The following is a 23,232-nucleotide window of genomic DNA, read 5'->3' as shown; positions in this document are numbered from 1 at the left end:
ACACAATTTACCCTGCCAAGTCCTGGCAGGGCTATATACTCATATAATTAATTAAACAAAAGGTTTATCTTTCCACTTGACATATGGTACATATGTAAAAATTGCCTGCAGATGTCCTATTAGGGCACTTTAACTCTCACCCTGAGCTAGAGCACTCCCTCAGAATGGAACACGTTTGAGCCATATGTGAAATTCATGCAGAGCTTCCCATTGACTCATTTAGCACTCTGTTAAATACACAAATTATGCTGTACTATCAATTTCAACTCCTTATGAGTGCAAACACCTTTTGTACCCTCCACTTTTGGACAAAGCTAGCAACCATGCCTCTGCCAGTTTTCTGCCAGAAGAGTGTCTTTTTCAGATTTACAGGTACTGGCCTATTCTTCTCAGGTATGTTTTCTATGAGGTACAGACTGCAGGAATACCTCATAGAAAGACTGTCTGCAGACTGTCTTTCACATGCTAATATTGCAACCTTCACTTTGGACATTAAATTTGATCGGGGGAAATGTAGGAGGTTTCTCCATCCTCTTCATTTACCCAGTCTCTGTGTCCTGCAGAGGCTGCTGTATTGAAGGCACTAAATTCCCTGTCTGGGCTACTTGAGGCAGTTCAGGACAAAACAATGGGTAAATCTCCTGGCATTCATGGTATCCTTCTTGAATTTTATCTGACTTTTTGGTCCCAATAAGCTCTCCTATAAATTGCATTCATACATCGACCTAATGAATGACCAGGGGCATTTAAAACAGCATCCCACAATCCCTCACTGGTAAACTGAACAAGGACAAGGTGTCAGCCTCTGTATGAAGTAAAAAGCTTAGACATCCCATATTAATGTTCAGAACAGTGTATTAATTTGTTTGTCCATTTTCTGTATTAATTAATTTTGCATGTTTGCTTAAAATAATTATAAGTCTTATCCTGTTTCAAAAACTATCTGTAATACTATATACTTTACATATATTTCTATTAGATTTGTTATGGTACTTTTCTTTTGCGTGATCACTGTGTGATATTGAATAGCCTCTTCATACAAAAGCCATTTAACTAATACTTCAAAACTAGAAAGCTTAACTTGTGATGCACACAACACAAATGTTGCAACATAAAAAACAGTTTTCATTACTTTGTTCGTTTAAGCAATTTGTAACAAATTCCAGATGTGCATGCTATAAAATCTAACGAGGTCTCAAACTTCTTTTTATCTTATAGGGGGACTTGCATAGTCACAGATTGAAAGAATTTGATCTCTTCAGCCCTGAACAGAGGATGTACAGTAAGCATAGGACTGAATGCAAGTATTCCAAAGCCTGGAGGAATCTGACAATTCAATGGAATAGTTGTTGATCAACAGTGATACCAGATCCTGGGTGACAAATGAAAATGCAGTACATTCATGAAAGGGTGGAAAACATATTTTATAATACTTTACAAATAAACACTGGATGAAATTCTCAGTTAAATTAGGTACTAGTAACTAGGGAATATGGGTCAAATGACAGCCTACTTTCTTTTGCAAGATTTCTTATGCTCTTGTTTCCTCAATCTTTTGCAAGCTCCAGCTCTCAGCTTGGAGACATGAACTGTGCCTGAGGTGAAACTGAGTTTTGTTCTCTTGCAAAAAAGGTTTATCAAGACAGAGAACAGGATTTACTCTGGTTTGCTTTGAACCTTAACAAACAGACACATTGGAGGGAGAGAAAGGGAAGTCTTATCACCCAGATAATATGCAGTGAGCATGCATCTCACCACCCACCCATGTGTCTATCCAAGCAGGCTAACTCATACAATGAGTGACCTTGTGTCATTATCAGTGAGCTAACAGATAAAGGGGAGATACCACTGCCCATTACGTACTTGACTTGCATCATATCTATGGCTTGAGTTGCCTCTGTAGTCTGTGTTTGCAATCCTTGCGTGTGACTATGGTTGTGGCAATAAGAGATCCTTTCATGACATTGCAATGGCTGGAATTAATTATGGCTTTTAAAATAAGACGTAAGTTCAATATAAAAACAAATAATGCCACTGAGACATCAATCTTGAGCTTTTCCTTTAAAGTATGCAGAGCGGTAAAGTTGGTTGCATACAGAGAACCCAATCACCCCCACATGGAAGAAAAATATCAAGAATACATATATTTTAGATTAATAGTGCCATCTCAAAGCTGTAGCTGAGAAGAAACAAAAAACAAACGTGTTTCAGTAGATTTTTCCAGTCATTTTTTAAATGTTGCAATATACATCAAAAATATCCTTTCACAATCGATATATTTATGTCTTTTTTGAATGTATAGAGCGTCCCTTTGAGAAGTAATCCTTCTGTCTACAATAACAGACAAATGGGGAATGAAAAGATATATTGGCAGGGTTGTAGCTACGCTCCATATACTTTTATAGCAATCTATCCTGGCAAAGCCACATGAATGTGCTGAATATTAAAATACTTGCATGCTGATCCTTTCTTTTCCCCTGACAAGGAAGCCTAGTTCAAATTTTCCGCTAACTCATAGGACAGGTTGAGACAAGCTGGGATAGAATTTCTTAACACTCTATAATGTGCACTAGTGCAGAACTGTCCATCTATCCAGTTTCTAACCACTTTATCCAATTCAGGGTTGCAGGTGAACCAGAGCACCTCCCGACAAGCAATGGGCACAAGGCAGGGTGCACACCAGTCCATCACAGGGCACACAGACAGAAACACACACACTCACACACCAGGGCCAATTTTTCCAGAAGCCTAATTAACATACTTGCCCGTATGACTTTTGGACTGTGGGAGGAAACCGAGATACCCAGAGAAAACCCACAAAAATGTGGGAAGAGCATACAGACTCCACACAGAGAGCACCCCAGGTCTGGAACTGAACCCAGGACCCCAGCATAGTGAGGCAGCAATGTTAACCTCTGAACCACCACACCACCCACTCAGAACTGTGAGCAGCTTAATAACACTGCCTTGCATTCGTGTGGTGATTTCATTCGCTCCATTCCTGAATGGTCCATTTCAAGGAAGCATGACCTTTGGCAGAGACTTACCAGCTCAGGGGATTCATAGCTTCCATAGTGCGTAACAAACATTTAGTTCCAAATTTTGTAAGAGAAATGTTGGTAAAAGTCATAAACTATGACTTAAACTATGACATAAACTATAATGTGTTGTGCTGTGATGTTTTCTTCTGATTTTTGTTTGGCTTTTAATTTTTATTGAGGGGGTCGGGGGAGCACTTTCTCGTTTTAGTTAAGCAAGGTAGTCTTCCGGATGCCCAACCATGACACATCAAACAGATGTATGTTTATTGTAAGTAGCAGAAAGTTAACAAATTATAGGCACCTTACAATCATCACTGAGGCATTTCAAAAACACATTGTGTGCAGAGCATTTCCTGACCCAAGAAGCTAAAGGTCCAGATGTTCAGAAATTTTATATATACAGCGCATAAATACAGAGGGAGTCACAGAGCAAGAGTCAGACAATATTCATTTATAAACTGTGAATCTTCCAGAAGTGATGTTGTCCACTTTTCCCACAACGTTTTGGCTATAGTGAATATTAAACTCTATGCATGCGCTTCTCTGTCAGGCTCTGCGGGATCAAGCTACTAGTTGCTGCTGTGTTTGTGTCTTCTCCTTTTTGTCACACACAAGGTCTCTCCAATATCAAGGGCATTCTTGTGAAAATGGCAAGGCTGTTCTTACATCTACTGGCAACACAGCTCCTATGAAAGAGGTTTAATGTGTTTTGATAATATGCCCAATTGCTGGACTGACATATCAAAGTATTTCATTGCTTTCTTCTGAGCTGAAGAAACAATCTGGTGTCAAACCCCCAGGATGTGGATGTTGTCACTTCCAAAGTTAAAATGCGTTGAAAGATATAATGATTTTCAGATGCAGTTATACTACACACTAGCGAAAATCTGTTAATGTTAGACCTCTAATTGGGAACTACTGCTGTGCTCCACATAATTGTAACACAGCTATTTACCAAAATGGTCCTTATTTGTTACACTCCAGTTATTTTATGCACTCTCTTTTTATAGGAAATGCCTTCCTTAGATGAGTGTGTTAATTTAAGCAGAAAACCATAATTTAATAAGTGAGCCAATGGATTATAAAATTGAGTAGTATCATGCAAACACATCAAAATGGCTGACTTCTCCTGGATTTCTGTGACATGAAGTCTACATCCGTGTTTCTTTCCTGCCCTCCCATGGTCTCTAGTACTAGTCTCCAGGTTTTATTGATGTCTTCATTTAGTCTCTTAGCATAATGTGTGTCTTACAAAGCATACCAATTAGGCAATTGAGAGCTCAGCAGGAGTAAAAAGCAGAAACCCATGTGTGTTTTGATCTTTCTCAAAGTTGAAAGGGAAATACTTAAGTAGCCAAAATCATCTGAGATGTTCTAATTTCACTCTTGAAAGAGCAGTTGTGTGTCAGAAAATGCAGAAACTGAGTTTGGTTTTAGATGGGAATAAAAGTCAAAAACATCAGCACGGGACCCCTTTCATAAACAGTGATTGTATCACATTTACAAGCCTGTAGCTGGATCTCTGGGTGGCATGATAGCAAGGTGATTAAGCAGCTCCAGAGTCCTGGGTTTGATTCTGTCTGTGCAGAGTTTCCACGTTCCTTCCTGTTTCCTCAGGTGTTCCAGTTTCCTTCCTTTTCCCAGAGACACGCTAGCTAGGTTTGATAAGCTATTTTGGATTCTTTCTTTCTTCCCAATCCTGAAATGGGCTTGCATACCAAACAAGCTACTCTCAGTCTCACTTTGTGCACTGCGATTCTTAAATAGGCTGCCTTAACCTGCACCTGTATACCAAGCTTTCTATGGTTGGGTGGAATTTGATTTTTCATCTCTGGAACAACTGTTGTTAAGTACAGTTTTCATACTTTCACACTACAGAAGTACTAATACAGAAAAAAGCAAGGCACTTCAGAGCAAGCTTTCAATCATTTTCAAAATATTTTTGCTGGGTTTTACAGTTTCACTGGTAACATGTATTTTGCATGTTTGAATTTTTACAAATCTGGTGCACTTTTTCTGTAGTGAAAATCTCCTCTGAGACCCATCCAATTGTTGTTTTGTTGGCCTTTGGACTACCAATAACAGATGGCTCACACAGTTCCAGAGACAACACTAGTTCCTTTAAAAGAGGTCTTGATCTTTATTCTTCATGTATCCTGGCCTCTTTTATTACTTTTCATTAGAAAAACCAAAAGGCAGACATTAAAAATGGCTTAATACATGACTTGCTTAAAATGTGAAAATTGTTTCTTTGTTTTTTGCTTACACTCGTTGACTAATGATGTCTCATCTTGAAGGAAAGAAGAAAAATTTAACAAATAGGACAGGCTCAGTAAGATAACTTGATTGCTTCAATTTCAGTTGAATTTTGAATTTTATTTTGTCACACTTGTACAGTGCTTTTCTGGACATTCCACTCAAAACACTCTACAGTTAATGGGGACCCCCTCCACCAACGACAATGTGTAGCCCCCACCGGGATGATGAATTTCTCACATTAAATATCCTCTCAAGCTCACAAATACCTGTTCCATGCCTTGGAATGCAATGAAATCGAATGCAATAGGGCATACTGGGGTCCTACTGTACTACTGTACTACTGTCTCATGTTGGCAGATCAGATCATTGATGATGCCACAAGGAGTGTCACTCAATGAAATATGGTAGTGTTAATGTGAATGGTCACAGGTCCCACTCAGTAAAGAAAAACAGTAAATCAAAAACATCAGGATTTTGCAGGTTTTTACTAGTGGCCTGGTGTCACCGGAGAAGTGTTTTTATGGGAACACATACTGCTTATGTATGACCTGCCTTGAACATTTTTTACATGCAGTCTACACAAGGGATGGCCAGGTCTAGGACCAAAAACCCACGTCTAGAACTGCCCTAATCCTAATTAATCCTTACTCAAGATGAAAGGAATACCTTGCCAAACTCATTACAAACCACGGCACCATGTGCTTCAGGCCTCTGAACGTTCAGCTTCAGCAACAGTGCATTTTCTGTTTATTACAGAAATCAGCCACACTTTTTGTTTAAATGAACAATATGTCTCTCTTTGGCCTGGGCGGTGGACTGGGGAAAGCATCTGAATTTGAAAGTATTAGTAGCAACAGGTCAAGGTTGGAGAGGTATGATAACAACTCTATCCTGGTCTTTTCTAATCTAGAATTATGTTGTGCTTTCACTTGATATGTTATATAACCTGCTGATAAAGGAAGCACCCTTGAATATGGTCGATTCCGAGTGTCGTAGTACTTCCTATGTGAAGGTTCCGAACGCCCATCATGCTATGGATATTTTTCAGAACACACACTATTTTTTTTCTGTTTATACACAAAATAAATTATGCAAATCCAGGTACTGATAATAGACACCATGTTGTGTTTATTAACAGCTACTTTCAGATCATTTCCAAGAGCAACTTTGCTAATGGATTAATCTCATTAGTAAACTACTGTGTTTGCTACTATTTCAATATCTTCAACATTGCTCTACTAAATACATTGTCAATGGAAGTCTATTCCACAGTTAAAACTCTTTATTTTAAGATGTTCTTCAGGAATTAACTGCTCCAGCACAGAAACCCAAAATATTTCTTCAAATACTCTAAAGAACTGTAGGGTTGCCTGACTGGTTTCAAAGTTGCTAACTGAATAATTTGGCTAAATAGCCTTCCTTTATAAGAACTGGGCAACTGGGATCTAAGATCTGTCCTACAGTATATCTGATTTCTTAACCATTTCATAAGATTATTTCTGATGAATGAAGTTTCGCAAAAAGGAGTTTAATTCTAAAAAGAAACATGCGTTCATAACCCAGGTTCCGTCAAGCACTGCAAAATGCCCCAGACAATGAAAGGAAAGCCTTATTCTAACATAACACAGGTTCTTTTTTTCTGAGTTTACCAAAATCTGACAGAAGTCCAAATTCTGACATTACACCTCGGATCTGAGTGTTTTCGCACGAAACCAGGACTACTAAAATCACGGTGTGCAGACCAGATGCACTGACGTGATGCTTGAACCCCTGAAACTCACGACATTTAATAGCTACACAGTCGAGGAACATGTTTACTTTGGACGAACTAAAGACAGATCCACATCTGCCAGCTACACAACACAAGTGCTTGGCACTACAGATCAAACCCTGCACAGGGCGAAGGCAGAGATCTTCGGCACACAAGGGATCATTTTCCATTTCTTCTCAGATTAGTATTTTCCCTCAGTTCAAGAAATCACAAGGCAGATGTTTATGTTATCAGAAGGTAATTATTTTATTGTTATGTCAAACGTGCAGATAGCTCACAGATTTCCTTTTGAAAGACTAGAATTATAAATAAAATTCATAAATGCGTTTCTATGGGTTGCCTGTATAAAGACAAGTCCACAGTTTTTCTGGTTAGTATTCTATACTACTTGGTTCATTCTAAAGCTCCTCTTTGCAATTATTGTCACTTTTATTTTTTTATTCAATTATTGCCAGTTTCATACAGTACAGTACATCATCCCATAACTTTGGATATTTCAACACTTCAGGTGTTGAAATATCTTCAAGAATAACAAATTCAGTTCTATTTAGTGTGATACATTAATACAAACCTCCAAAAACTTCCAAAAAGTGTCTAATTGCTGATTCTTCTTAAAATGTAGAATCGTATTTAAGCCCCATATATGAAATCTTGTCTGGAAAACATGCTAGCCAAACATACTAGCTAAGATGATGTGGTGATTTTTGGTGAATGGAAGCAAAATTCACAGGCATAGAAGTTTAAACAAAAAATAGCTGTGCATTAAGAAAGAATGTAAGTCCCCTGAAATATAGTGTGTTTTCCATTAAACTGGGCCAAAGATAAGCTATGGATTAGTGGTTAAATGTCACAACTTTACATTGTGGTCTGTCACCTTAAGCAACCTTGCTTTTGTATAGAGTAAGGCCTATTGCATTGTGGATGCTTTGTTGGACATTGTTGATGAAGGCTGGGCAGGGAGGCACTGTGGCTACCACCCTTCTTTAAAAAAAACACATCCAAAACACGGGTGGGGTTTTGGGAAGATGAGGATAATTTAAACCACCTAATGTTAAACGTTATTGGGATCTCAAGAGAATTAGGTCTATGGCCCATGATGTAAGCCTTACTGAAGTTTGTGATATTGATGTGACATGAATACAGATAAACAATTGGTCAGTTAGTAGAGGCCTTTATCCAGATTAACTTACAGAGAGCAGTGGAGTGATCATATTTAAAATAGACCCTTGGTTTTGTGTGAAAGGGAAGACACCCGTAGATTCAGCAACTTTTTAAAGAAAGCAAACAATAAGCAAGTGACCAAGGTGCTACTGGAATTAGGGGACCCCGTTCTCCAGAACCATGCTTTGCTGGGTTCTTTTAATTGCCATTAGTGTTTGATTAGTTTTGAGAACACAAGCATGTTCTAAAACCAGAGGACAGGTGTGATCTCCAGCCTTTTGCAGTTCTGCTTGTGAGATACTGTATTTAAATGGAATTGGTTCTGAAAGAGGTGCCTTGAAAATAGGATGCATTTCTTTCTGCTCCATTACAAAGCTGTTACTTTGATACACTCTTGGACCCTTCAGAGAAAAGCTGTGTGAGGTTCTGCTGTGTATTAGTTTCTAGCAACCTAAAAAGCAAGATGTTTTGAAAGGACATTTCTCATCTGTGACCATATGTTCTTATAATAGTTTCATGAAGACAGGATCACCTACGACAACAAAATGAATTTAATGTGTCTGTGCCATCTCATTTGCAATGATTCTAGTGTGGGTTTCTGTCACTTCTACAGGAAAGCGCTTGTATCATTCAATACACACACACATCTTTTAAAACTGAAGCAATTTAAATTTTGCTTCTTATTTTGCTCACAATCACTACCATATGTTTCACTTCAGATATCTATCTTCCCAGATGAAACATAAGAAAAAGTGGAAATGTATTTTAAACTAACTAATGTGGTCTTTAAAGTGTAATAATCAGAGAAAAAATAACCACAGAAAGTTCAGTTTACAACTTGGAATAAATCAACTTTTATTATTATGTTAAGATACTTCAGCACAAGTAAAATGGTATCTACACTAATGTTCATAAAATAAACCACTTTTCATCTTGGTTATGGGAGGAATGTTTTATTGATATAAGTGAAACACTGAGCACAGTTTTGAATGGCAAAGGCCACAGTGGTTAAATCAAACATTTTGGTATAATTTATTGGAGACAAAGAGAGAAAAAATAAAAACTTGTTTTGTTGCTTGTGCAGGAAGTGGTTGGCTCAAATTTACTTTCCATTTTTATTCTTTCATAGTTTGTTATTTTAAAAGACAAAGCATGGCAGTAATCTCTTGTTTTTTTCCATTTGTATTGTGCCACTAGAAATGAGGGGCACCGTAGTTAGGCTAATATTGAGTTTATCGTTGAAATGTAAGTGCACCTTATATTCCAACTTACCATCCATCTGTGGAAAGATACTTGTAAAAAAGGCAAAATTGATTATTTTATTTTTTCAGCATCGTAAAACAAAAATGTTACTGCCTACAAATAAATGTCATCTGATTGCTTTTTGTGAAATGTTACAACAAAATATTAAAAAGTAACCATTGATGTCTTGATTGCCTAGAATAGGCTGTAATGCCATTGCCCTGTAACAGAAAAAAGTAGAAAGTTGGTAGCAGCCTAAAAAGAGGTGTCAAATTCAGATGCACAACAATAAAAAATCCCTTTCTTGGCATTCATTGGGTGTTGCTATTAACTAATGATCAAATGATTCTCTAACAGTGATTAATCAAATATTGTAGCGAGCAGAAGTGAAGTGGGTAACACTAGTTTAGGAATTAATGCCTATAAATAACCTATTACCATGTCATTAATGTTGTTATTATGTTAAGATGTGAAACATTGTAACATATCTCTAAGTTTAGGATTAGGTTTAATCATGTAGTTGACGCTATGTGTTGTTAGGATTAGGGTAAATTACGAACATCACAGTAATCTACAGATTGATGTATTACTGTATTACAGTAGTTTATAAACTATAAATTTGGGCTCTGGGGTGAAAATATGATTGGTTGTGTTGTGAAAAAGAGTTTAAGTGAGTTCCCTACCTCAGCTGCACTTTGCTGGTATACATGGGTTTTTATAAGAAGAGAACATAGCCGAGTTTAAAATGCTCGTCTTCCTGCAAGGAAGTAAAGTTTACATATTCATGAAAATAAATAATATTTATGACTCTGCTTCATTTGCTTACTTGCCTTTTGTAATTTAAAAATAAACAACTCAAAGATAGATGTTCAACGGAAATGGTTGAGTTATTAATGCTTTAGTTTCCATGATGATTTTTATGTAACACATACCTCAGATGCGCTTTCTAAAAAGGCAGCTTAATGACACAGAGCAGAAGGCTCTGCTAAAATTATACTGTGGAAGTTTACATGCAGAACAGAGGTCTGCAATGCGATGTTAAAATCTGTAAATGCCATCAAATTAATGAGAACATGTTTAAACTCAATTCGAGCTTTTGTCAAAAGATAAACCATTGATAAACAATTGATGTAAATACACATCTTGTACCACTCAAACAACAGTATGAAATCTGAACAAAGAAAGTAAAATAAACAAGAGGATGACTTTAGCACATTAACACAGTTTTAACACCACAAATATGCTTTAATCTCGGATTTCTTTTTTTCTTCTTTTTTTTCTCTATCATAACTTTGTGTTGAAAAGGATGCTCCATTTTCCATCTTTAAATTCTCTTCCATTTATGGAAGGCCAGTATGCTCCCCTCTCAGCTGGCAATTCACTGCCCACAGGCAAAAGAATTGAAGGAAACATTAGCAGTGCACAGGTTGAGAGATGGTTTCAGAATGATTGTGTGTTCTCAGGCCATATTGTGCTGCCCAGCCAACCACACTAGAAGACAAATCTGAATCTTTACTGACCCATTACTGACAAGAAACTTTTAGAATGATAACTGTAATATTAAATATTATAAGTAGAATTTTAATTATATTGTTTGCATAGTTTATTTTCTTTGTTATTTTCAACCATTTTCGAGCATTTATGTTTTTAAGAAAATGACAGAGACACAGAAACTACTATATATACTCTATATAGCCAGGGTCCAGAGGATGCTAAAACACTGTTGTAGGCAACTGAAAGTCTGTAGAAGAATTATGATGAATTCACAAAGAGGAACAATTGCATTATTTTCAGCATGGGAATCCCCTGTCAGACAGGTAGAAAAGTGTTTAAAGTTCACCAGTTCACCAGGGTTGGGTGAGTGAAAGGTCTTAGTTAACTGCACACTAGAACCTAATGTAATGAGACAGACACCTGTGTTCCAGTCAGTCGGAGCTGTGTCAGTCCTCTGTGTCAAGCAATATACCATAGCTCTGCTGATTGCACTCTAAGATCACAGTATGAAAAGAGGCGAGCTGGTAATGGTGTTTTCATCTTTCCTGGGCTAACTGAAGGCTTCTAGCAATGATCTAGGTATGATGTTGATGTGCCATTCCAGACTGGTGGATATAAAGTAGGGGGAGAATAAAAAAGGAAGTGGTTTTCAGATAAAGAGGTGTTAGTAAAGAAATTGATGAGTAGAGCCTCTTTCAGAGGTGAAAAATTCAGCTCAAAAGCAATCTGAATTCTAAAAATGCACTTCAATGAAGAAAAAAACCTTTTTCTCAGCTGCAAACATTGCCAACCAGAGGCCTTTGTTTAGAAGGGTGATCCTGGTCGCGTGTTTAAGACGGGAGTTATTTACAACAACTTAAACTACAGTAAGGCTTCACAATTAAACTTAATGCAGCAAAAACTGATCACAAGAATACATGAAACATGAAAAAATGAAGTGAACTCATTCCGTGATTGTCCATGGGCAAAACACAATTCTTCAGGATTCTTAGGTTTTCTTTTCTTTTCTTTTCTTTTTTCTTTTAGGTTTTCTAGGAATCAGAAGAGGGATATGTGTGCAGTCTTTTACCTTAAAGTGAAGTGATCTGTTTCCTTTTGTTTTGTCATTCCTGTTGTATCTGTGATCATCTGGCACACCAGCAATGCAATCCTGACTCAAAGCAGAGCCTTCCCTAATGAAGTGTAATGAAATATTATCCACAACTGCTACACACAATTATTAAAAGAAGTATTTCAATCTGAAGTGACTTAACTGAAATGTAATATTTTATACAGCGCCTGTTATGGTATTTTCCCCAGTCTGTTAGCCAATACCTTTCAGCCTGTGTGCCCTTGCATCTGGTATTTGTCTAGCAATAGTGTGGCGCTCAAATGTTTTCAATGGAAAGAAAATGTTTATAATTCCTGCCACAATGTATTAAAGCTTAACTGCATAACAGCAAAGAAGTAATTGTCTAATTGCATTGTTTATCATGAATAATGTAGCTCTTGTGGGTACTGTGGTTTTACCCTTTGCTTTAATTTTCAACCGCTGAGGCCTACTGCTCTTGCTGGAACTGAGGCTTTTTATCTGTCTTCGTTTAAAAAAGCTTCAAAGTGGATTTTTTTCCCCTTCCATGAGAAAAGGGACAGGAGACAAAATTCCTCTCTTCAAATTAACAAGCCCTGCTTTAATCTGATCATATAAAAGTACTTTACTGTTGAGGACAGTGTCGTTGAAGAACAGTGGGCAGGGTGTCAGTATGCAGCCATTGGAGTATACAGTTATTGTAGTTAATAATTCTTTACACTTACTGTACTGTATATAGCGCTTTTCTGCACACTCCACTCAAAGTGCCTTACAGGGAATGGTGACTCCACCACCACCAATGTGCAGCCCCACCTGGATGATGCGACGGCAGCCAGAGTGCACCAGTACTCTCACCACACACCAGCTCTCAGTGGGGATTAGGAAAGTGTCATGAAGCCAATTCAGTGATGGGGATTATTGGGAGGCCAAGATGGGTAAAAGCCAGGGGGATATTTGGCCAGTACACTATAATGACCATAGATGACCAGGTCTGTGCTTTTTTTGCAGTATAGTGTCCCTGTCACTATACTGGGACATTAGCACCCACACAGACCACATGGTGAGTGCTCCCTACTGGTCCCACTAACACCTCTTTCAACGGCAACCTTAGATTTCCCAGGAGGTCTCCCATCCAGGTACTGAACAGGCTCATACTTGCTGAGCTTCAGTGGGTTGCCAGTTGTGAGTTGCAGGGAGATATAACTGGTTGCTAAATGTTTGAATTGTAGGATGTAAGCACGTCCATACCAGAAGGTTGTACTGTATATTGTGAAGAGGTGGTAGGTATAACCAGATTTGACACACTTTGGTGGTCAAATATCTGTAGCTGTACAGATTTAACACACTTTTCCTTTACTTTTTCCTTCCAGAAGTACAGAATTTTGCTGTTGTTAAATTAGTCATTTTAATATTGTTTAATTTTTATTTACAATGTTTTGGTACATACCTAAACCTATAACATCAGAAAGAGGCAGACTGTCAATTATTGGCAGACATAACGCCAAATTAGGAATTTTTGCTTAAGTAATCCTCTGTCCCACTCGTTTGTATTCCCCAAACAAGATTTTCTTCCATTCTTCCAACGTCATCTTTGCTTTCGAGGTTTTTCAACAGTTCCCAAGATGATGCTGAAATAAATCACATTGCAACAATGTGACAATGAATACAATTTAGAGCCAATAAACACCTGAAATCCTCTTAGTGATCGCCCATCTGTCCAGAGAATGCTCTGAGTATTTTGAGTGTTTCCTAACGTACAAATAACTTGTACTTGTATGTCTGACAAACATACACAAACTGCTGTGACACCATCACTTCCATCACTGCTAGATTACAACTGCTCCCAGCTCTCTCAGTCACTAATGCACACAGTGTGTCTATGGTACCAACTTACACTTTTGAGCGCATGTGGAAATACTGTATGAGACCTATGTCCTCTTTGGCTTTACTGGTGTGATGGTGAGCGAGTGTGTGAGTGAGTGTGTGAGTGAGTGAGTGAGTGTGAGAGTGAGTGTGAGTATGAATATGAGTATGAGTATGAGTATGAGTAAGAGTGAGTGAGTGTGAGTGTGTGTGAGAGTGTGTAGCTGAACCACTGAATGCTACAAGGTGCCCAGCAAGCTGGAGACACAACTGCTTTTGCTGGGAGGCATCTAACTGCAGCTCCAAAAATCAACTTTAAAATTTAACTTTAAAATCAAACTTAAAACTTTGTATTTTAAGCTTCATTTTGTATTCATCTGCAGAAATTGTTCTCATGGGAAGGAGTGTCTCTAGGTTGCAAACCAGCTCGCTATGCCTCAGAGGGGTCGCTATGCCTGAGACATCCCTGGACGAATGAGCCCAGACTGCTCTGCCAGTCATAGTTAGCGACAGGACCCAGACTCAGACCCGTGACCACAGAACTCAACATATAGTTTTGGTCAGAACACAAAGCTATCAAGCTCTTGTATAAAACTACTTCATTCATAGATTTACACTTGGAATTAATTAATTTCAAATGCTCCCCAATTCAACAAACAGCCCCAGTCGTCTTCACTGGCCTGTGTACTGTATGTCTAAACCAATCAGGAGCTTGCTCCCGGCCTGTCTCTGTCTGGACTAAGCAAGAGCTTGCTCCTCAAGAATTTTCTTCTCGTGTTTACTATTAAAAGTGTCTTATTAGCAGAAAACATAGAGGGGTATTTAGTTAAGAGCTTTGGATTTAGGCCGATGTGTTGTAAATGCCAGGGTTGCTTTTTAGTCCCGGTGCAAAGTTGACTGTTTAGCACTGTTGACTGTTTAGCTTTGCTCTGTTACACCACCTTGTGGACATTTAACAGGTATCAGGCCTGGTCCCTGTCAATACCACTGCCCACCCACCAGCAGGCTCTGCAGTCTTTGCAGGTTAAGACCTAAGCAGCCATCGGGAGCAGGAGAGAACAACCAAGGAACTGAAAATATTTTGAAAAACCTGAAAGAAGGCCAGGTCCTCCTAAGACACAAAAAGTCCAATCTGCATCCAACAGGCTTTTGTACAAGCATGTCTAGCAGAGTACATCTCAAAGGAGATGAAACAGAGTTGAGTGAAAGATGATGTGCTGAATGCAAATGCTTTGAATTTCAAATATAAAAAAATCTATCATTCTGATGTACAGTATTTTACGTATTATACGTAATATACGTATTTAAAGTATGTGTTTAGCAGTAGTTTGAATGTGAAACAGTACGCTCTAGGGTTTATCTTTTCATGCTTAGAATAAACCCCTTGGCATTCATTCTTAAAGAAAATGACAATTGCCTGATACACTGTATATGGCTTAAAGAATTGATCCGGGGTCTCTGTCTAATTTGCTATGCTTTTACCATTTGTTTTGAACCAGCCCCTTTAAATTAAAAAGATTCTTGCTAAACAAAGAACTTTCATTTATTAAAACTTCTATTGGGTATTAAATGTCATCATCATCTCTTCGTGGAACAAGGAAAAGACAAATCACTAAAGAATTTGCTAAGTGCAAATGACTAATGTAAATCACCACACAATGCACAGCCCTGTGTTAAAGAATCCCTTTTAAAGAGTGCAGCAGTTTGTCCGTGAGGCGCACTCATCTCCGTGCTGAGGGATCAGCATTACAATTTGTTTTCAACAGCAGAAAAACAAACAAAGCGATGAGAATTTTGGCTGGTAATGACTTGACTCAGCTAATGAATCCGTTGATACAATAACATCCTCAGACAACCTCACTGCGATTGATGGACGAACTGTAGTTCTGTAAATAGATGGCGTGAGCTGCCCCTGCCAGAATGAAAAGCAAAACAAATAAATAACTCTTTCAGTTATCACAACCTCCTGAAGTCATCAGAGGAGAGCTCACCATCCTGCTGTTTTACAAACAACCCACATTTTGTGAGCTGAGAGTCCTTTTATGTGTGCTCTATATTGTCTTTATGCATTTCAGATGAAACAGAGACCTTATTTTATATTTTAAAATACTTCTAAATCTGTTCCCCGTTGCAAAATGTAATATAACTCTGCTTACTAGCTAGGGTGGGATAATCTTAAGACTGTTAAAGCTGGGTTCTAGGTTTGATTCTAGGCTGGGGTGCATTCTGTGTGATGTTTGTATGCTCTCTCTGAGTTTGTGGTAAACAAGTAAATCACAAGTTATCACCTCCTCCTTTCATCAGAGGAGAGCTCATAATTCTGCTGTTTTACAAACCACATTTTGTGAGCTGTTCTTTTATGTGTGTTTTATATTGTCTAACTTTGGACTCTAAAGTTACGCTCCAGAAGTAAATATCTTTCTGAAAATGGATGGTTGATTAGACCTTCCATGACACACATCTTATGCTGTATTTGAACTAGGACTTTTGTACCGTACATCATATATACAGTATGATGTCGTGTACACAAAGCAACTGCCTCCACGACATCCACCTGTTTGGACTCTACCTTTGAAACGTGGAACTTATCACTGGAAGTTTTTCAATTGTGTTGCTTTTGTTTGTAAATGTAGGCTGTACTGCTTGTTTTGTGCATTTTTACATTGGTAGCATTTTACAGGTCATTTGTAGTTTTGAACGAAAGATGCTGTAGATAAAGACATCAGGAAATATAGTAAGTTTATGATACTGAAACTAAAGTTTTCTATGAGAATTAAAAAAAAACATCATCCAAACCCTTCAATGCATGACAGCTCCACAAGAAAAAGATGATGTAACTACTACAATTACTGTACATACTGTTCATATCTTAATTAATAATGATCTGACAAGACTTTTACCACACTTAAAATCATCCATGTTTCGATATATGTTTGCTTTAATTGTGCTCTCTGGTTCAGATTTCATTGCTGATTTTAAAACCGTCCACTAGGTTGTCAAAGCCTTTAAATCGTCTGAATATCAGTGAATATCTTGTAGCTGTAAGTATCTTGTAGTCTTCTCCATTCTGTTTAAGGCTGGGCTGGTTCAGCCTTTTAGTTTGTCAGAGTAGAATGTCCCTTTCAGAGCATTCAAAGGCTTTTTTGTGGCATTCAAAGACAGAGCAGCAGTATCTTTTTTGTATCCTGGCACCAAAAATTGCATACAATATTCCAAATTAACATACCTGTGCACAGCACAAATTCTAACATGAGTTCTATTGAATTATAAGCTGCTAACACTAAATCCTATCATGCTCTTCGCCTTTTCTATTACTTCCCCACAGTGTTTGGAAGATTGTAAACAATGTCTCCATAAGCGCCTAAGTAGTTCTCTGAAGTGATCTCTTCAAGATCAAGTGTTTCCCATTTTATGTTTGTGGTTTATGTTCTTGGTACCAGCAAGCATCATCCGGCTCCTGTCTATATTCTCTGTCATCTCCCAGGTACTTGCCCAGTCCTGAAATTGGTCTTAGTATTTTCGTCCTGCAGATATGTACTTGAATGACATTTCTAGGTGTCATGTGCAAAACAGACTAGTTTACAGGCTATACCAATACTGTAACTATATCCATCAAAATTACCCATATAAATTAGGAAGACCAATAGAGACTATAGATACACTCACCTTATACTGAGCATTAAATCCATTTATGTTTCCTGTCCGTTAGCTAATTCTTTATCCTGCTACACATTTTGCATTTAATGACTATTGCAATTTGAGAATTAATCTTTTGTGAGGAATTTTATTAAAAGACTCAATAAAAACTTGAAAAACACGCATTACTGTGTGTTAATACAAGTACCCCAGACTAGGGAGACTGCTGACTGCTGGAAGACTTATAAATGACCTATGAATATAACCTCTTGATTTGTTAAATACAACTGATGGAATATAATCAGGCTATTCTAAGATAATACTATTTAATACAGCTTGCACATGACCAGCCTGAGACATTTTGTCTCATGGTTAGCACCTAAATGAAACACTCCTTAAGTACATCAGCCATTTCACTGTCATTATTGAGATGTTTCTAATGTTTTAGTTTTTTTGTTCTCTTTACTTTGACACTTGTACTTCACCCTTTATTTTTGTACTATTGTAAAAGTGAAAAAAAAAATCTTACAGTACTGTATGTTAGTCTCCATTTCAAATTCCTTTCTATATCTTTCAGCCTTTTTAATATCCAGGTTCCTGCTCTTGTATTGCATCATGCTGCTTTTCTTTAACTGTATTTAAAGTGTTTTTAATCCTTATATCAGATCCTGGAGGTTGTATTTACACTGATTTTCATTCCAGCTCAGCTTATAACAAACTAAACTGGCTGGTTACTGACTTAATCACACACATTTGTTAGTTCCTCCCTGCTGCTCAGACACTGCTGCTTTAAAAAGACTAACAACCTGCAGACACATCAGCCTCCCTGGCCTTAGAATGGACATTCCCTGCCTTATATTGTTCTTAACTGATTGATTAAAGATCTGGGCAACTGCTTTCCTGACATTAATTTACTTACCAGTGGGATGAATCACACAGAATGTCTTTAAGCTGTTGCCATCTATTTTGCACTGAATCCATATCTAACTTATTCCATTCTACCTCTCTTAACTTCTGCCTCATTCCTTGATAAACTGCTTGCCTGAAATTGCAAATCTTTCATTTGGACTCCCCCCTGTACAGGTTCAAATTATAATTCAAAACTAAACCATTTTATGGACACAGTTCTATAATGATTCTTTCACCTCTGTTCACCTCAGTTTATCTGGATTGTTTGAGAAAACTAAACTACACGTTGCTTAGGACAAGTGTTTCCTCTAGAAAGTGCTCTGATGGACTTTCTTTTCCTGACAATCCTATTGGTGCCCCATTCTGTGTAGGGATGGCTAAAATCTCAAAAGGAGAACCACTTCTTTCTTCACACATACATCTTTGATTTCATTAAAGACAACATTTTAATTTTTATTTGAATTTGGTCATCTGTACTCCTAACACAATGTCCTGTGAATTATTTTTTATAAATTCTTATATGGGTGTTTTTTGGTTTAGGCTGAATTTGAAAGAGGAAATGATTGAGGACATAAAAGGGACTAGTTAAGACAAAAATATACCAGTTTATAAAAGGATAAACAGAAAGTGGCATAGTAACACAAAACATTGAATAAAATTAAATTCTAACAGTTCCTTCAGGATTTCAATTTGCCACCAGGGAGTGCACTCTGTCCCAGAATTCCTGCAAATCCCCATTTTTACAGTAGAAGCCTGAGCCAGTTTTCTGAAGAGCTTTGGACATCCTGTCTGCTTGGTCCCACACAGAAGGAAATGGCTCTTACCTAATTAAAGTCCTTAGGACGTACTTTAGTTTCAAAGCTAATTACACAGTAAATGACTTGTTGAAACCCCTAGAATTAAACACTTACAGTATTAAGTACAAGCATTAAGTTACTTCACAGTTACATAACTTAATACAGAAAATTGATCACATAAAAACACAGAACACAAACTGCCCGTCACTTTCATCAATATTAGTGGGATTTCTCAGCTCTGACTTTGGAGGGTTGTTTGAAAGTCGACCTAGAACCACTGTCAGTATCAGTGTTAGGCACTGCAACTTGAAAAAAGCTACAATGGTAGGGCCCATAAAATCTGAGCTGAATAAGAACAATTTACATTAAACATTATATGAGTTACGCTCCTCTGCTCCCTCGTTGCTGACTAAGAAAGCAGACTTGAAACTAAACCACCATTTGGCTTCATTTACTTTGTATTCTTTATACTCTCCGTTTTTTTTTGGGGGGGGGGGGGGGCTTTTTTTGCTGATATAACTAAAGCTGTACAAAATGGCAAAAATAAATCACAAGCTGAAAAATAATGCATGTGGGTTTTTTTAAGTCTAAACAAGATTTTGGCATGAGAAAGAATTGAAATCAATTTTGAAAAAAAAATGTAACTACAGACAATGTTTAATCTGAAACCTCTTATTTTTGCGGGGTGATGCCGATGTTGTCGGCTCCAATCGGGCAAAATGAAAAAGAATAGAAAGCATTCTTCATTCCACCCTTTCCTCTGTTGCTGCATCTGAGCTATTAGCCTGCAGACAGACCAGCAGTGGCTGCCTCATTAGCTGAATGTTAGCCCTCTGTTGAGCATTACGCTCAATTGCTTGGTAAAATTTAAGTGCTACAAACTGTTACTGGTCAAAATATTTGGAACCCACACCAAATGTCGCACTGGGCCTCTGTAAACGACTTGAGTGGAGTGTTTCACACAGCTTCGAAATACTTGCAGCCCAATCACTTCCCATTCCTCATGTATACCTGCCTTCAGCCGAGGTTGTGATGAGGGAAATGGGAAATGCGATTTCAACTGTACGTTGCATCATCTCCGCCAGTTTTCTGCAAGTTCTGACCAGAGAAGGTGACGGTTTCCTGTCTCATTGTCCGCAAGCCAACAACCACTGAAGGAGTGATTGATACAGTATGTCCCTTACCGAGTTGAGAAGACAAACAACATGCTGATTTTCATTATAAGAAGGTAATGAGACACGAGAAACATATCCATGTTTATAAATATCTGAATTTCTTGGGCTTGAATGAAAGAGATGGCAAAGAGATTTGTCTGAAGTATTCAAAATCTTTAGAGGTGTTGACAATGTCAAGCTAAACCACTGCTTAGAGATCAACAATAACACAAATGTAACTGTAAAACGGCATGCTTTTTAGCAGGACTGCTGTACTGCTGTTTGCTTTGCAAGGCAATGGAAGTGAACTGCTGCTCTGTAACCTACATGGCCATTCCAGGAGATTGTCTTACGGCAATTATCAGTGTGATAATGGTCATTTGACCTGAATGGACTAGGTAGATCACATGTTTCAGAAGGGTTAGAGAGAGAGAAAAAGACTCACAGAGCGTCTAAGAGCCCATAACTTTGACGCCTTACTCCTCACAGGTCCCTTCCAATGGTAAACCCAGGTGTGTCTCCAAAGAAGTACAGTAGTTCAGTATGCTAGAGCATATATATCTGAGCCCCAGGACTAGAGATTATGCAGGTGCCTAATGAAAAGCCATCCGACTTTCTGGCTTGTCTGAAGATACTTATACAAAAATGTCAAACAAGGTTTGGAAGTCACAACCCTAGAAAAAAGCTTGCCTAACTACAAAAACGAGCTCTGTAGGCTGACATTCAGTTACTGAACATTAGGTTAAAAGAAAAAACTTGAAATCTACTTGGTTCTCTGACCTGGTAGGAGTGATCTAAGATGAAGATGAAGAGGGCAGGCAGAACATTTAGAACTTTCACTCCAGTTCCAATTCTATTACTTTTAACTTGAGATCCAACCTTTTATGAGGAATCTTATCACAGGCTTTTTTTTCTTCTCTAAATATAGCATGTCGTTTGGATTAGTTTTATCTTCTATACTTGTTGCTGCTTTGAAGAATTCTAACAATTTTAAAATAACTTTTCCTTTCCCTAGTCCATGATGGCTACATATTAAAATGTTGTTATTTCTAAATATTCTTCAGCTCTAAGTATAATTTAAATTTTAATTTACATAAAACAGAAGTAGGACTCATTAGTCAGGAATTTGGTGGTTCAGTTCTGTCACCGTTTTTATGAACTGATGTTACATCTGTCTTTCTCCAGCCTGTGGGGAGACATTAGCTCCCACAGAGTTGAAATATCATATCTGTGGGTATATGAATAATATCCCTCACTTCCTTGAGTACAACTGAGACAACAACACCAAGCTCCAGCAATTTATTGGCTTTTAGGTTCCATAGCTTCTATAGAACCGCAGTAGCAGTTATGTTAATATTACGCAAAGCTGATGATTCTGTAACATGTGGCATGGTATGACTTCTATTGTAAAAACCTATGGGGAATATTCATTCATTGTGGTTGCTATATCTTTATTGTCTTCTATTATTAATCCCATTCATTCATAAAACCCAGAGCTTTACTGTTGTAGTGCTGGAAAACCTTTGATTTTTTTTAACCTGCAGTGCAATATCATTTTCTGTACCCCCCCTTTACAATTCTTATATCTTTCTTCAGCTGCTCCCAGAGCTCAAAATATTATTTTTTCTGTCTTAGAATCTTAAGTCCGTTTACATGGTATGGTCTTAAAATCTCCATTCCACCTTTAAGGCAATATTTTTCTAGACTTCTCATTTTTTAAGGCTTACTTCATGACGTCTTTATCATGATCGAGTATAACCATTCTTCATCTGTCAGGTGTGTATCTATCTGTCTGAGTCTATTCCCAGTTCACCGCCTACTAGCTCTCCCACTTTTCTTTATAGTATTCTTTTTTAAAATTATGAACCCCAATTTACTACTCACATTTTAAATCGTCTTAATCATATCCAGTTTGTTTTAAAAGATTGGGTCACGATCTTTCAAAGTAGGTGCTTTTACAAACTGGATTAAGAAGAAATCTGTAACCATTTTAAAAAAGATCTATTTCAGTTGTATTCCCCATCACAATATTTCAATTTATGTATAAAAATCTCCCAGTAATATAAAATCACTATTGCTCCCGACCTTCCTGATTGCAATACATAGAGCCCTACTAGTTCCCAAGTCTGCATTAAAGGGCACATACAGCTATTATTAAGTCCTTAGAAGCATTTATTCACATAAATGTTAAACTGCGTGTGCCCTCTAGCTTCAGTTCTGAACTTTGCAATTCATTTTTGATATAGTCCCACACCACCATTTCTTCTGTCCTGCCTGTCCACCCAAAAAATAAAATTGCTTCCATTAACTTTATATTCTAAGATCTAAGATTAACATCAATTCCTTTCTTAATGGAACCCAAAGAGCAGCTTCTTCACAAGTATTCCCATGACTTCAGACTCCCACGGCACTCTATGCAAAGGAATACCTCCTGTTTTGTCCAGAACGGTCCTACACTTAATATCCCTGAAAGTGCAGCATATTAAAATCGTCAGAAATATCGACCATCGGGAATTTGCTTATTGCAACCTTCCGCAGAGTAAGCAGACTGAAAATGGACCTTTCAGGCTGGCTTTACCTGCGTTGACATGCTGCAGTATTTTTGTTGGATTTTTCTTTTGATTTCATATGCAATGTAAACCTGCAGGAGCAACAGGCATTCCCATAAAGGGGAAGTCCACAGTATAAGGTCTTGGTGCTCCGCATGTCAAATTCTGGCCTAGCTTCACGGCAAGTGTCTTTCAGCCTTTAAAACCAGCTTGTGCTCCAGAATGAATCTACTGTATTGCTCTGTCAATTTGGATGTATATTTTAAGGGGTGGTCTGAGGTGCGTGA

Source organism: Lepisosteus oculatus, chromosome 11, assembly GCF_040954835.1.
Source record: "Lepisosteus oculatus isolate fLepOcu1 chromosome 11, fLepOcu1.hap2, whole genome shotgun sequence".
In the NCBI taxonomy this organism is placed as follows: domain Eukaryota; kingdom Metazoa; phylum Chordata; class Actinopteri; order Semionotiformes; family Lepisosteidae; genus Lepisosteus; species Lepisosteus oculatus.
This window is presented reverse-complemented; position numbering follows the sequence as displayed.